The sequence below is a fragment of the Falco rusticolus genome, chromosome 5 (genome assembly GCF_015220075.1).
Source record: "Falco rusticolus isolate bFalRus1 chromosome 5, bFalRus1.pri, whole genome shotgun sequence".
NCBI lineage: Eukaryota > Metazoa > Chordata > Aves > Falconiformes > Falconidae > Falco > Falco rusticolus.
Window position 1 is genome coordinate 34,952,760 of NC_051191.1, and position 15,600 is coordinate 34,968,359.

Genomic DNA, 15,600 nt, shown 5'->3' on the forward strand with positions numbered 1-15,600 from the left:
ACCTGGTAAGTACAGATGCACAGAAATATTCAAGTACAGCTTCTAAAATTTCCTACTATGCAGGTAAAATGAATAGGGAAAAAGAAATACTTGAAGCTTGTTCTAGTATCAGTTTCCCCTTTAACCACTTCAGGAGCTGAAAACAAAAAGATCACCTTTCTTTCCATAGAAATGTCCAAAATACAGTAACAGCTTCCCCTCAGAAAAAGTCACAATCTGACTATTATGAAGAAAGATAATGCAGGAAAGTTTCAATTAATAGCTTTAACGTATTAATGCAGAGATCATCCCAAAGCATTTACATCTCTGCATACTTTTCTGTCCAGTTTACTTGGGAAAAAAAATAAACGGCTCTACTTGGCACCTCACAACCACATTCTTGTTCACTTGCATCATCCAGATGACCTAACAGTCCTAGCAGAACAAAGATTTTCATTTCACCAAAGTTAAGGGGCAGGAGTGTAACAATCCATATATCAAGATATAAACACATACAAACATGTGCATACATCCATATCTCAATAAAAAGGTCTCCCTGCCAACTACAGATTGAAAAAGCTTTAGGAACTGCTAACACTTACATTTGCTTTTGTTGTTGGGTTTGGGGGTCTTTTTGATTTTTGGTTTTGTTTTTTTTAACTTGTACAATAGAAGACTCTTACAACGTAAGCTTTCTTTTATCCCCTCACCCTGAAAAGCTCACAAAATAATAATGGAAGGGTATTCAAAGTCATAAAACCTAAGTAGATATTCAGTTTCTGTCTAATAATATGCACATTCAGTAACATTTTTCAAATTGCTCCTTTCAAATTTCTTCATTAGCCTGGACAATTTGACAACTTCTTTTCATCTTTCACTTTTAATTCCTCCTCATATTGCACCTCTGACAACATAACCTTAAAATCCGCATCTCTTATCTGTGCATAAACTGTTTTCCTCAGTACCTAGGATGGGTACATACACTGAAGACTTCATCTGAAGAGTGAATTTCCTATGGGAAGACTATCTACTTTTAATAAAGATGACTAAAAATGATGGAGCATTCATTTAGTTAGATTTCAGATTGTCAAAGATCTTCTAAACGGATAAAAAAGGGCAAGTAAATGTCACCACAAAAATGCATAAAATTGCAGCATTCCGAAGACACTGACTCAGCCCACGTTGCACAGATGTAACACAGGCTCCCTACGATGACCTGATCAATGGTAAGAATTAAAACCAGTAGTCTCTCTGGACAACATGCTAGCAAGAAAACAATTTTACTGTGGCATAACAGGGCAAAATGTGAAATGTGACTAAATTGCCATCGCTATATTGATACTGAGCCATTTCCAGTGCTGAATTAACCTAAAATGAGAATAAACACGCAGATAAAAGGAACTTTAAATGGGTATATGGTCAAGAAGTAATTAAAAAAAAAGAAAGTATCTGGCTTGGGCCAGTAAAGGTAAGCATTTACAGTGTCAATGACATTATACAATTTCCTGTTGATACTACATAATTTTATGGTCTCACTTATTTGTTCCATTACCTGGAAATTACAGCTACCTAAACCACTCAAGCTGGTTTTCAGTGGTTCTCCTATCAATAAAGGACATTTCAAAATATCTACTGTAGGCAATCATTATTTTAATTGCAAATTTTAATTCAAGAAACATTAAATTAATATTATCCTAAAAATTGGAAGACACTACTGCTGGAAAAAGGAAACTGAAAAGTACTTCAGGCTCCCAACAAGATGCAGAAGCAGGTCCAAACAGGAGTATGGATAGTAATTAAAAGAGCAACCAACCTTCCCACTGGTCCAAGGCAAATCTTGACCCTGCTGTGCTCTTCAAGGCATGCATATCCCAACACACATCACTGCAGCACTATAATTAACAGAACTGTTATTTCAAGAATTATTTTCTGAATATGTTAAGCAGAGCTGACAGAGATCCACCTGTACATGTCCACCTCTAATACACTGGTCCAAGTCTCCCATTCAAACTCAAAGCCATGAAGTGACTCAGACTTCTACTAAGGTACTCACGACACCCAGAAAACAAACTAAAGGCAAACTCAACCTCTGACATGTTAATTTCTTTGGTCCTTCTAAACACCGTGTGACTTCACAGTATTTTCTTCAATACTGCTATATTGTACTGATAGAGATGATCACTCCAGAAAGTTGATGTGACATTTCTGCTTCACTGGGATGAGCAACTCTAAACTGCAAGACCTGTGCATCCCATCCTAGATTAAGTTAAGCTAATTTAAATTAAATTTTAAATTGGAAGGAGCAATCTGTTACGAAGACAATCCTAAGGGCCTTAGTCTAGGTGGTATGATAAGCACCTAGACCAGGGGTCCTCAAACTACGGCCTGCAGGCTGGATATGGCCCCCCAGGGTCCTCAATCTGGCCCCCGGTATTTACAGAACCCCCCACCGGGGGTTGGGGGGGAACCAAACAGCCGCAGATGACTCCCTGCCACCTAATCCATGCACCAGCCCCCTGTTTAAAAAGTTTGAGGATCCCTGTTCTAGCCCAAGACTGAACAGGGTTCTGAATCCAAGACGACAGGAGAATCTTCACAGATACTGTGTCCAGAATCAGCCCAGTCAGCTGCATCCAACTGATGGGACATGAGCAAAATTTCTGGGCGCTGGGCTTGAAGTTTAGTCCTCCATTGAGGAAAAAAAAAAAATGATGCTTCAACTCAAGAATACAGTTTCTTGAGTCTCTTTTAATTAAGAGACCACTATTTCATTATTATGGAGACCATGTCATCATATCTTAATGCCATAAGGAAGCCAATGAACCAGATATTTTACTGTTAGCAGATCTGCATCACTAAAAAAAAAAACAAAAACAAAAAAAACTTCCTCTATGATGCTCACTTCCATATTTCCATTCCAGTATCTTGAAATCAAGAGATACACTGATCTCCTTCCTGACTGGCCAAGAGAACGGCCAGTGCTGAAGCCCTAAGGAAGAGGGAGGGGAGAAGATGAATGCTCCAAGTTTAGTATGTCTCCCTCTTTCTCCTTGTCCTGGTTTTGGCTGGAATAGAGTTGATGTTTCCTCTCAGTAACTGGTACAATGCTGTGTTTTGGATTTAGTATGACAATAATGTTAATAACACACTGATGTTTTTAGTTTGCTAGGTAATCTTTACAATAAGTCAAGGACTTTTCAGTTTCTCGGGCCCTGCCAGGGAGAAGTCTGGAGGGGCACAATAAACTGGGAGAGGACACAGCCAGGACAGCCTGACCTGTGCTAGCCAAAGGGATATTCCACACCACAGAATGTCATACTGAGCATGTGAACTGGGGGGAGTTGGCCAGGGCCTGCGATCGCTGCTCAGGGACTGCCTGGGCATAGATCAGTCAGTGGGTGGTAAGCAGTTGTATTGTGCATCATTTGGGGAGGGGGGGGGTGTCCCCCCTTTTGGATTTTATTTCTCTCCCCCTCCCTCTCCCTTTCATCATAATTGTTGTTGTTGTTATTATATTTCATTGCAATTACTAATTTGTTCTTATCGCAACAGACAGGTTTTACCTTTTACCCCAATTCTCCTCCCCATCCCCCTTGGAGGGGAGGAGTAAGCAAGTGGCTGTGTGGTGCTTAGTTGCCAACTGGGGTTAAACCACAACATTCTTCCTTTTTAATATTAGAAAAACAGCCTGTAAAATCCTTCCCCTCTGCAGGGCAATGAAACTTTCTCCAGTGTACAGCTGAAAGCCACACTCTGACTCCAGAAAGGTAAAAGTAGTGATGAACTGTAGGATAGTAGCAGCATAACTGGTAAGACTTGTGGCAAGTGTTATCAAGAACAGGAGAGAGTTTGTTGTGGTTTGGGGTTTTTTTATTTAAAGAAAAAGGAAACAGTAAGCAGGGGGAAGAAAGCAGGTGATATGAACCTGCTGGGACATCTAGTCACAGCAACAAGGGAATACAGATGGGTCATAGGTACTGGAGGTAATGCTTGTGAAACCTTGAACTGACAGTATTTTTCTGCAAGTCTAAACAGAAAGTAAGGAAAAGCTGAAGCTAAGGTCTTCAAGCAGTATAAAATCCACTTTAACTGGGGGGTGGGGGAAGAGGCAAAAGAAAAGATGCTCAATGGAAATCACTGTCAGCTAAAAACCTTGAAAAAATGAAAGATCATCTGCTTTCACACCAAATGCCACAGATTTATTAAATCCTCTACAACAGACATAACCATTTTGGAAAGACACAGGTATAGTCTTGCATATCCTGGGCTTTTTTAGAACACCTGTCCCTAAACTCTGACTATTAAAACTTCTCCAATTTTGTCAACAGCCAGACATGAAGGCAATACCAAAAATACCCCCCTACAAGCCTGGAAATTCTGACCTTTCTTTCCAAGAACTGAGGAAACTGAAGTCTGCAGCAAAGCACAGCTGGGTTTTGGCTACCACAGCAGGTAAGAACAGCCCAGCCCCTACCAGCTACTGCAGAGCATCCACGAGGCTGTGAGATGTTTCCCTTCCCCTCCTCTATTTCTAATGCACCAGACACTGCCATGCCTGCAGTTAAATCCTAGAAGTAAAGCCACTGTCCCCCTAGCACCTGGGGGTGGTGCTTCCTCTGAAGGACAAAGATGGCACAAGACCTGTCAATTATTTTACTTCCAGATGATGTGGGGAAGACAGAGATCCACTGACATACTGCACAAATTTGCAGCCTGAAGCACATGCCCAGACAGGTTAATTTATCAGGCATCCATCATCTGCTGTTTAAGGAAGAGTTAAAAAGAAGCTTCTGCACCTAGCCACCACCTTTTGGCCCTATACCTCACACAACTTGAAAAAGACTATGAAGCCACTACCACAGATACCAACAACAAGTAGGGTGAGTAGACTTAAAGGCCAGAAACTCCAAATGAAAAACTGTACAACTCAGGGAAAAACAAAAATAGCGAAGTGTTGTCAGCAAATAGGGCAGGGCACCAAGAACACTCCAGCTAAACACCACTTACAAAGGAGAAGAGGTCTCTAGTTCAAGTAGCTGTGTACTTACAAGGATCATTGTGCAAGCACACGTGTGGCTCATGCCTCAAAGGTAAAACAATCCTCACAACCGTCAGAAACCTGCAAAAGTAACTTTTTTTTTTTAAGTATAGTTAAAGGAGTATTGCATTCAATAAGAAGTTTGGGCAAAGATGTTAACAAGCAAACTAAGGATCTCTCAAACTGTTGTACGCAGCATCTGAGCGCTGTCTTTAGAACACAAGCAGCATTTGGCACAGTGTCCGCAGAAATGGAACCGAGACACTTGGGACAACAACTCAGCCTCTGGACACTGGGAGTTCAGTGTGAATCAACACCACCCACCTGAGCACACCTGCACTATTCCTGCTTTCTTGTTTGAAGTTGGTCAGTATACATCACTGCAGCTAAATCTATTTTTACACTGAAACTGGATTTCATTCAATTTCATCTAATGGATTATGGTTTCTCCAAGTCTCCTTCTCCTTAGTTCTTCAAGCATCGTATGTTTAAGTGGAGCTACAAACACACACCTGTGCTAGTTTAGCACAGTCAAGCACTGATGCAGAGCTAGTTTAATTCACTCAAATCAACATAGCCCAGACACAGGTATATTTTTCTTCTCCAATTTTCCATTCAACCTAACACCACAGTACAATATCCCATGAATGTTTCAAGCATTTTATCCACCGCTATTTAAGTGGATATTAGATAATCCCAAAATGCCCTTATTTTTAGGCTGCCAGTACAGCAATTTTACAGTAATGCAGCAACAATAACAGAGCACAATAAAAGTGCAATTCATGATAAACAGCTACAGATCTCCTAAGTAGGACTTATTATTACAAGGATAAGGAGACATGCCTTCACCCTTAAAATACACATACTCCTTACAGAGACACAAGTACATGACTTCAATAAATATCTCTTACAGACTTTATTAAAACCATGAAACGGTGGTTTATGCACTTGTCAGTTCTGCTTGCAAAAAATTGCCTAATTGTCACCAAAAGTTAAGCAAAAATACTAACAGTATTTTGAGTATTTGGTTTGAGAGCACTTTGCAGGTCACTGGTTTCACTCTTACTGGCACTTCCTGGTTCATCCACAGATGCTGTGCACTGCTCACACACTCCTGTGCACCCAGACCAACTGCAGCACCCAACCGCAACAAACAGCAGAAACAATCCTGTCCGTGAAGAGCCAGCAGGCAGCAAAGGGTGCGTGAGGAGAAGAACAGACAAGCAAGATACCTTTGCTGACAATCAAAAGAGCTTCTGCAGCAAACTGTAGATCAGCAACTGAGATGCAGGGAGGGAAGAAGTATTTGAGTAAATAAAAAGGCCTCATGCTAAAGTATTCAAAAGGTGTTATTAAAAAGTATCAACTTAAAACCAATCAGCAGTGTCCCTTCTATCATGCCTCTATTTACTTTTCACACAACCTACTCCTCAAGTGGAAACACTATACACACAATTTGCCATCAGAAACTCATGTCTTAAGTCGAGCTATGTTTAGCATGGGATCAGGGCCAATCCATCCCTAAATGCAGGTGCTTTTACACACAGGGAATTTTATCAATACCAAAAGGGCCCAATTTGTTCTAAATTAAGGTCTGAAAACTAAGTTCCCCTCGCCCCCCCCCCCCCTTTTTTTTAAGGAGGAAAAGAGGATTGTAGAAGAGCCTTTTCCCTCCTCTTGCTTTAAAGAGACAGCAAGGAAGAAAAATTCAACGTGAAAAATATAAGAAAAGCACCATGATCTACAACTCCCCAGTAATAACATATCCTTCATACAGAAATTTCAAGAAAAGCTGATTTTCACATTAAATATCTTAGCATATTCTTTCCTAACTGAATGTTTACCTGCATAACTGTCTGGCCAGGTACACTGAAAATGCGGACTTTATTCCTTACTTTTCAACACTGGGCAACAGATAACTTAAAACATATGTCTTTGCAGAGTACCTATAATTATCAAGCAAAAATACAAAAATCTAATTGCAAAAAGTACGGCTATAATTACTCCTTCTAAGGCTTATCCAGATTTTACATTCCTTTTATAGGAAAGACAAGGTAGCACTGTCAATTAACTAATTGGCACATCTCTTCCAGCTGATCAGTGTCCAGGTTATTTTGTCTTTGATTAGAAAAATCATCTTTATTCCTGGACAGTAAATCCAAAGTACCTAGGAACAACATGAAGCTTACTCATTTCCTCTTTCATAAACGCGATCAGTTCTCAAGTCAGAAAACTATTCAGCCTTTTGCTCTTTAAATTGGAAGAGCTAAATAGCAAACTTTTCTTTTGATGTATTGCAGATGACAATGCAAGAACTCATTAGGTCAAATTATTGCTTCAGTATTGTCTATGCCACTCCACACTTTTAATCTGTTGACAGACCAGAGCAGTAATTCCACTCATCAGTTCTTAAGCCACTAGTAGTATTTAGAAGACAAATGAAGAAAAAAAGCTCCCTTTCTGAAGTACGCACAGATATGTCTGAAAGCATAAGGATCTTGTAATTAAAAATAAGTCATTACACAGGCAATCTTATAAATAGAGCCATATAGAGCACTGCTTTGATTATTTTACAATATATTAAGAACCATTCTTCTAAAGGAAGGTACATTAGAATGCTTAAGGCTTTACATCAAATTTCAGTATTACAAATGTTACTATGTATGCTAAACCCTTCTCCTGCAGTATTTAAAATTAATTAAGCTTCTAGGAATGAGTATCCAGAGATGATCTTGACTAACTATATGTAATTAAGATTAAAAGATATGTATGCATAATAAAACATTCAAAAAGTGTTCCAAAGTCAATGCTAGAGATAATGATATTTACATGGATTTAAATATAAAAATATATATTTGTATTAAGTCTTCCCAATAGTATCATCCTCAGGCTGCCTCATATTCAAATTTTTCTTGCTACACATTTGCTGGCCTTTCGTCCCTTAAAAATAGCTCCTGTAACAATACAACAAAAGTATTTTAAAACCTTCCATGACAAATCAATTGAAAAATATTATTTGTATAATCTCTGCTCTTGTACATACCTGGACTTCGAGTAAGTCCTAAGTTACAATATCAATACGCAAAACAACTTTTTGGAAAGTTCAATACATTCTCATAATAAATTATTTGAATAAAGCATAACAGAACACTTTATGTTTAGATGACAGGATTATTAAATGTTAGGTCTCTTTTAGAGTTTACTTTGAGTTGAATTGGATATGCCCTACATCCATTTTCACTTGCTTCTGATGAGAACATAAAGAGCAACTGAGAAGGGGAAAAACCCCAAAGGTCTCAGACAGTACCACTTGAACACCAAAAGCAACAGATAAGTAAAATGACGCTAACAGTTTTATAAAAAGATTGACAATGAAAATTAATGTCATACAAGTTAGTCTACTTTTCCTTCCTTTGCATACTATCAATGAGCCTCTAAAGCTAAAATTTTTCACTAAATATTTGTTAGTACAGAATAGTTAGAACAGACCTTAACCAGCTGAGAGTAATAACACAAACAAAATTTATGGGGAATTGTTAGCATATTTTGCTACTACACAAAAGGGCAAATCCCAGTTTTATATTCTTTACTGAATGGCATAGGTTCCCTCCTTCATTCCCTCCCTGTGGATAGAATGCAAGGAATTCAGCTTCTGTTTCCCTATTTAAAGTTTGAGAAGTAAGACAAACAACTTACTACAAAAACTGTTACTTGTGGAGAACTAAATTCTATAAGCCTATTATAACAGATACTCAGCCTACTGCAGCCAAAAGCCAGGACTTGCTACTAGAAAGGCAGAAGGTCTGGCTCCTGGAAACAGACACAATTAAAGACGAAGAGAAGTAATTTGAATGTTAGGAAAATATCAGAAAGCTACACTTGGATAAGACAGGCATACAGATAAAACCAGAACAAAAACAAAAATTAAAAAAACAGAGGAACGCAAGACAACAGATTTGAAGTTTCTTCCCATAAAGTTTATTTTACCATAACTCATTTTGTAGATTTGTCCCAATCAACCTTTTCTGTTTTGGGTTAGTAGCTTATCAAGTGAATTTTGTAAAAAAGTAATAGTGACATGGAAAACAACAGGACTTTCTACACATTTGCCTACTGACATGATACTCACCTTTAAGTAGGCATCAAAGCAGAGGAAAAATGCAGAGGTTATTCTGGAAATACTGCACAAAAGTATAATGGCTACGAACAGTTACAAGAAAAGGCACCCTATACAGAAAAGTATCTTGGACTTCACCTCAACTTGGGCAATTTCAAATGGATACTCCATGAAGTATATTACTCGCATCATGAACAGACCATACATCTTACTTCAATGACACATTTAAATTAGTTGGCAAGCCAGGATCTTCCTCCATCTATGAAACATTCCATCTCCCACCTCCAAAACCTAATTTTGTGAGAAGGACCAAGAACAGCAATAGCTTCCTAGATGACATTTAAGCTGGACAAAAGCCCAGCAAACTACCTGAAATATCTCTTTAGAAACTTGTTCCCATCTCTCCCTGATGTAGCAGTTCTCTTTAATTCAGCTACCTTGCTGGAAATCGGAGATAATTGTTAGAGCCTGAGGCAGTGCTTGCAAGCCTGTCTAGCAATGAACAGTGAAAAACAACTTCCCAGATTTATCAGAGCAGGGTTTGCCAACCAACTTCTCCACTGGTTCTCACAGCAACTTTGTAGCCAGTTTAAAGACTGGCAGGATCTCCTGTTTATTTTCTCATTTCCCTGTCACACAGGTACCTGTGCTGGCAGGCCGTTGTTTGCCATGAAGCTTTTATGAATGAAGGAAAAAAAGGAAGCAGAAAGTGCTTTGTGGCAGTGATGATCATAAATAGTCTGCTCAGACATGGCTCTATCAAAGCTATTGCTCTGCAGGTGACATTTCACTCAGAAGGCTGACACCACAGAAGTAAAGCAGAACAGGTTTAGACCATTCTTCCCTATCTCTTTCTAGGGGAAGCCAGCACCTTGCATAAACAGTTTCTCTCTCTTGCTTCCATGAGAGAAAAACATGACACTGTCCTGAACAGCCCACATAGTCCCAGACCTTCATTGCTTTTTACACTCCCACACTTCTTCTAAAATCTCTCCATCTAATGCTTTTCACTTCCTATACAAAACACCTTTTTCAGGCTATAAATGGTAAGATTGGCATTTTCCAAGGAAGGCAGAGATATAAAAATAATTCTAAGAGACAGCTTATTCCTCAGTGTCTTTGGAATGGTAAGCTGCAAGACCAGCTGCAAAGAAACAGAGAAGTCATATAAACAAAGAACAGTTTAATGACTTCTGCTTTAGAAACCCTTAAACAGCACTTCAGGGGACACCCTCCTAGAGTTTTGTATGGTATGTTTAGCAAATACTAGATCAGATACCTGTCCCCAAAACAGGAGATCCAGAATCAGCTGTCCCTCTCCTAACTCAGCAACAGCAGGGAAATCCCTGGATCTGGACATTTACTTTCCATAAGAACCCTGTGGGAAGGTCCTTGGAGCTAAATGAGGAAAGCTAGACCTAATGCTTAAGCAACATCCCTGTTAACCCTTTAACAGATTCATTATTTACTTAAAGGGATAACAGAGACATTACTTAGGAAGTCCATCAGGTAGTTTTAAGCATCCCAATAATCCAAAGTGTTTGCTTAACAAATGTGACCTTGACAATAGAAGACACTACTGTCAGTCTCCTATCTGGACACAAGCTAAAGATATTTTTAAGTGGGTATCATGCTTTTTACATTTACGCCTCCTGGTGACATTCTGATCTTGAGATCAGGATCAGAGTCCTCTGCAACAGCTAGTGATATCACAGGCACTTCTCTGCACCATATTAGATGTGGGATTTATTACATCTCAGGAGGACAAAAATTTTGTTAACTTGGATTAATGAAAGTGACACTGTGGGTTTGAGGTGTTTTGAGGCACCTTTCAATATGCAATCCCAAATTTTATTTTTCCCATAACAAGGTTCTATAAGGAAGTTCACTTGAGAACTGTTTACTAAGTCGTGCAAGAATGCAAAATGTAGCAAAGCCACAATCTCAGGTTATATTATCCCTCAAAAAAAAACCACCTATGTAAAAAACCAAATGCCCTATTTTGTAACATATAGCTGATGGCATAGAAGTTTGGAGATTGCAACTCCTATTTGTAAATTAAGAGTAAACATATTCTTTTCACTACAGAATTAAAATATACAAAAATTCCAGAAATCTCTATAGACCTCCCTGTAACAAGAAGAAAAAAATAAAATTTCACCTCACTCTTAAATCTATTACCTGCAATATTGAGAAACTATAGGTTTTAATACTGAAATTAAATCCAGCAAGGCCGATGCTTAACACAAAGAAATTTCACTTTTAAAAAGAACTGGCCTTTCAAGAATCTTCAAAACCGCATGAAACTTAAAAGTTTTAACTAAAGTATGAAAGATCCTCGTCTTTTCTAATTAGCACAGTTACCATTTAATGTCATTTGGTATGGCTCCAGTGTAAAAAAATCCTTTAAGAAAAAGTTTTCAATTAAATACAATTAACCCACTCATACTTTTCTTTCAGAGTAAAAGGTTCCTAAATTATGACCAAACATCCCAAGATAAAAGCCTAAATGAAAGAAACCGTTTCAGTAGTTTACTCCTTTGAAGTGCACCATGATTAACATGTGTCAGTTACATGATGTATATGGAAGCAATATACTTCTCCCACCCTAATGGAGGCTCCCTTAACAACTTCCATATCTTAACTCTTTTCAGAAAATTAGATATATTTTTTTTACCATTATATTTTACTGATCCAGAACTTTTTTTAAAAAAAAAAAGTTTCCACAGTACATGTTTACCTTAAGTCCATCAGTATCAAGCAGATTTCTACAGTTGTAAAATTGAATAACCAATTTAAAGGACAAACACATCACAAAGAAATTTGAACACTACAAAAATTCAATGATTCTTGAGTAAATTAAATACTTGACCTGACACAGACAAAAGTTCAATTTGAAAAAAACCTTCAAAAAACCTGGAAGGCAGTGTAGCCTGACTGAGAAATTTGTTAGACAGGAATTGGTGACCAGAACTCTACCTCATATTCTACAGAGGTTTTTATAAGCAAGGTCAGTACGTTGGGCTAACTTCATACTGTTAGCATGGTGGACTGATAAAGGCTTTTCCACAATAACTCTAAAAACAAGCACAAAATTAGAGGACGTCAAGTCATTAACTGAGCAAAAATTACACAGCTTGCAAACTTTTTGTTCTGCATATTCTACACCTAATCCAATTTATACTGTTCAGAGTCTCTAAAACTAAGAACAAAACTGGAAGTTAAAACATCTTTTGTCAAAACCAGCAGTGATTTATATATCTGCGTGTGAAGGGGGATGCACACGTTAAGGGTCTGCAAAATTAACAAATCTGTACTAACGCTACATGCCATTATAAACTATACATTAAAAATTTTTCAGTTTCCAGCCAAAAGAATCTTAACAATTTTTATAAACTATAGACTCTGGTTTCCCAGACAAAGGCTTAAAGAGGAAAGATCCCAGAGGCACTATGCCTGAGGAGCAAGCAGTAAGAAGCTAGTGAAGAGCTGGCAAACAAACCATAATTCAATACAGGCCCTTCACCGAGAAGGACAAACACCACAACACAGGCCTGATGGAGAGGGGAGAAGAAAGCATGAGTCCAGAACTGATCCCTTACAGGAAAATGCACTAACCACATTCTCATTCGTGATCTCAATAAACACTACTCACACAGGCACATGGAGGCAGTCTTCAAAAAAAATGCATAATCCTGCAGGGATTCCACTGACTATACATTGTTACATGCTGGCTGGTTTGTGGGGTTGTGTTGTTTTTTTAAAAAAAAAAAAATTACCCGAGGGTTTCACAGTTGTTAATACATTATACTGTAATTGCTATAGAGATACAAGACTTACTTAGGTTCTTACACTTTAGTACAAGCCTAGCATCACTACTGCCTATTTACATTGGAAGAGTTTTACCAAAACCCTGGGTTACAGGCAAAAAACAAGACCTGCAAGGAAAAAAAAAAATTAAAAAAAAAAAAAAAATATCTCTACCTGGAAATAGAAGCATAAAGCGGTAAAGTTTTCCTCCAGCAACTCACAATGCCACGGCTACACATTTTAAGTCCATCCTAGAGAAAATTACTGATTGTTCATTATCTGCAGCATATCTGCATATTGCCAGTAGTGTGAAAAGGAGGAAAATGGTACAGCAGCACTTAAACTGACTGTATGATCTGTTATTCACATTACAGTATCAAACGTACTCTCTTCAGTTATGCTGAACAGTGAACAACAGCTCATTTCTGGTATATTCATGTGTTTTCAAGGATACATAAGAAGTGATTCCATTTCTTTCCCTGGACTTCCAAAGTCCTAGACGTCTACCTTTTGGCCAGCTGAAGTCAGAAAAGAGAAACTTCACCTCAAGCATTAAGTGGAGGAAGATACTGGGATAAATGTGGAACTTAAATTGACACCGAAAGATTTATAGCTGAGTCTGGGTATTAATTGTCTCACCTGTACAATACAAAGAAGAGGAGAAAACAACTCATATACTACTTGAATAGACACCTTTATTATTTTCAAGATATTTCTAACGTAGGTGAACACACCAAATACAATTAAAACCTTCACCCCACTCAAGAACATCCACTCCTCTTGTAGCAAAAACTTGCTCTTTAATTGTTTCACCCTTTTTCCTTACTACACAACGCTCTCAAACCCTTACAACTAAAGTATCTTCATTTACAATACAAACTTTTTTTTAATGTAGCAACGGTAGCCATTCCATAACTATGAAGTTACAGCTAAGCTCTGCTTTCCACTCCATTTTCCTAAATAAATAAGTAATCTTCCCATTGATACAACTTCCCTCAAGTGAACCTTCTTGTCAGAGAAAAAAAAAAAGCGTGCAAAAATACTTTTTCTAAGCATTTCATTCCATTAATAACTCCAAAACTGCCATTTTCAAAAGAAATCTTGGGCAGGTAACTCACTTTGAAAACCATATCATGCTTTGAAGCTAGGAATTATGAAAACAATCCTGTAATTTCAGGTTTAACCATCACTTCTAGACTAACCGTTTTTCAGAAATTTTCTACAGCTCTTCTTATACTCTATATTCAGAGAGCTGCACAATAAACTGCATGCACATGAAATGCACTTTAATCTGGGTCTTGTTTAAAATTACCTTCAAATGTGTTATTTGGGAAGAAGGAAAAAGCTATGAAAACATACAGATTCATTTTTACTTTTAAGAGCAACTTATATTGTTCCAGACAGCATAGGCAGTAATACTGTGTTGGATAATTTTTGTCATTGCTTTTAAGACCCCATATTCATTCACTTGGCCAAATTACAGAATACACAAACCTTTTATGTCCAAATACCTCCTTCAATGATCTTTCAGGCCAAACTGATTAATTTTATTTTTTTTTAAAAGTAGCTAAGATAGTTTAATAATTTCTGGATGTTTTTGAACAAGAAAATACCCTCCTCCTGCTGAAAACATTTTAAAATATCTCATCTGTTGGAATGCTCTAGTATTGAAAGCTGTGCAACACTCACAAGCAGGGCATGCCCTTATCTTAGGAAGGCACTGTGTACCATCACAAGGAATACATGCTCAAGTCTGCTTCGGTTGTAAGGCTCTGCAACACTCACATGCTACACTGAGATCCTACAGTATTCCACAATTTCTCTCAGCCTTTCCATAACACGTTTCACCTTCTTGCATGAGACCTCTGTGTGACAGCGTGGATGTAAGCCCAGCTGCAGAGTAGTTAAGGACTCTTCATCCCAGGACTGAGAAATACTTTAATTCTCTTGAAAATCAGTTGGGTGCCATCAGGAGAATAGCTAGGACACAGGGGAGGAGGAAACCAGAAGAGGAATTAAGACTTCACAACAGGAACAGAAAGAGAAACTGCAGAGAGAAAGAGACAGACATGTAAGATGCTGATGGGAAAGCGGACAGTCCCAAAGGGTCCCACTACAGCACACAGAGCTTCAGACCAGGATCCACCATTTCTGGATTTCCTCATTCTCTTGGTGTGCAGTCAATGGAACAGGGACCACTGTCAAGATCTACCTCTATCCTCTTCTAATTAATGATGCAGAGACTATAGAAAGAAAGCAGTATGTCTAGCTAATGTTTAAATGTCACAAAACTAACTTTATGCCTGTCTCACGGTTTGTCCTTTTTTTTTTTTTTTTTAATGATGGGGGAGCCACACAGATTTTCACAAGTGCCTTCTGCTTGAAATATTTCAAGAGTCTATGCAGAAGCATTAACCATTCACAGCTGCAAATTAAATGAAAGATATTTCTGTTATGAAATATTAAGGCAATGCCTCAATTTCTCTATTTGTAATGCATGGCTGTCACCTCAGTGAGGCAATATAAATACATAATTTCTTGAAAACTGTATTATACAGCACTTCCATGACATTGTAATGAAGAAATTGGGGAGACAACATTAATGCGGAATTTACTTAGAATTTTGCATAGCATGATCTGAACAATGGATTAAAAA

The 15,600-nt window shown here is 38.1% G+C and overlaps 1 protein-coding gene across 6 annotated transcripts in view; it reads right to left on the bottom strand.

Moving 5' to 3' along the window:
* The window catches only part of CNOT2 (CCR4-NOT transcription complex subunit 2), a 91,183-nt gene that overhangs the window by 63,086 nt on the left and 12,497 nt on the right, over nucleotides 1-15,600 (bottom strand). The window contains exon 1 of one of the 6 annotated variants that reach the window (XM_037387484.1): nucleotides 1,793-1,862. The exons of the other annotated variants lie outside the window; for them this stretch is intronic. The gene's annotated coding sequence lies outside the window, so the exon portion shown is untranslated. Of the gene's footprint in view, nucleotides 1-1,792; nucleotides 1,863-15,600 lie in introns of those variants that run through there. 6 annotated transcript variants of the gene reach the window in all.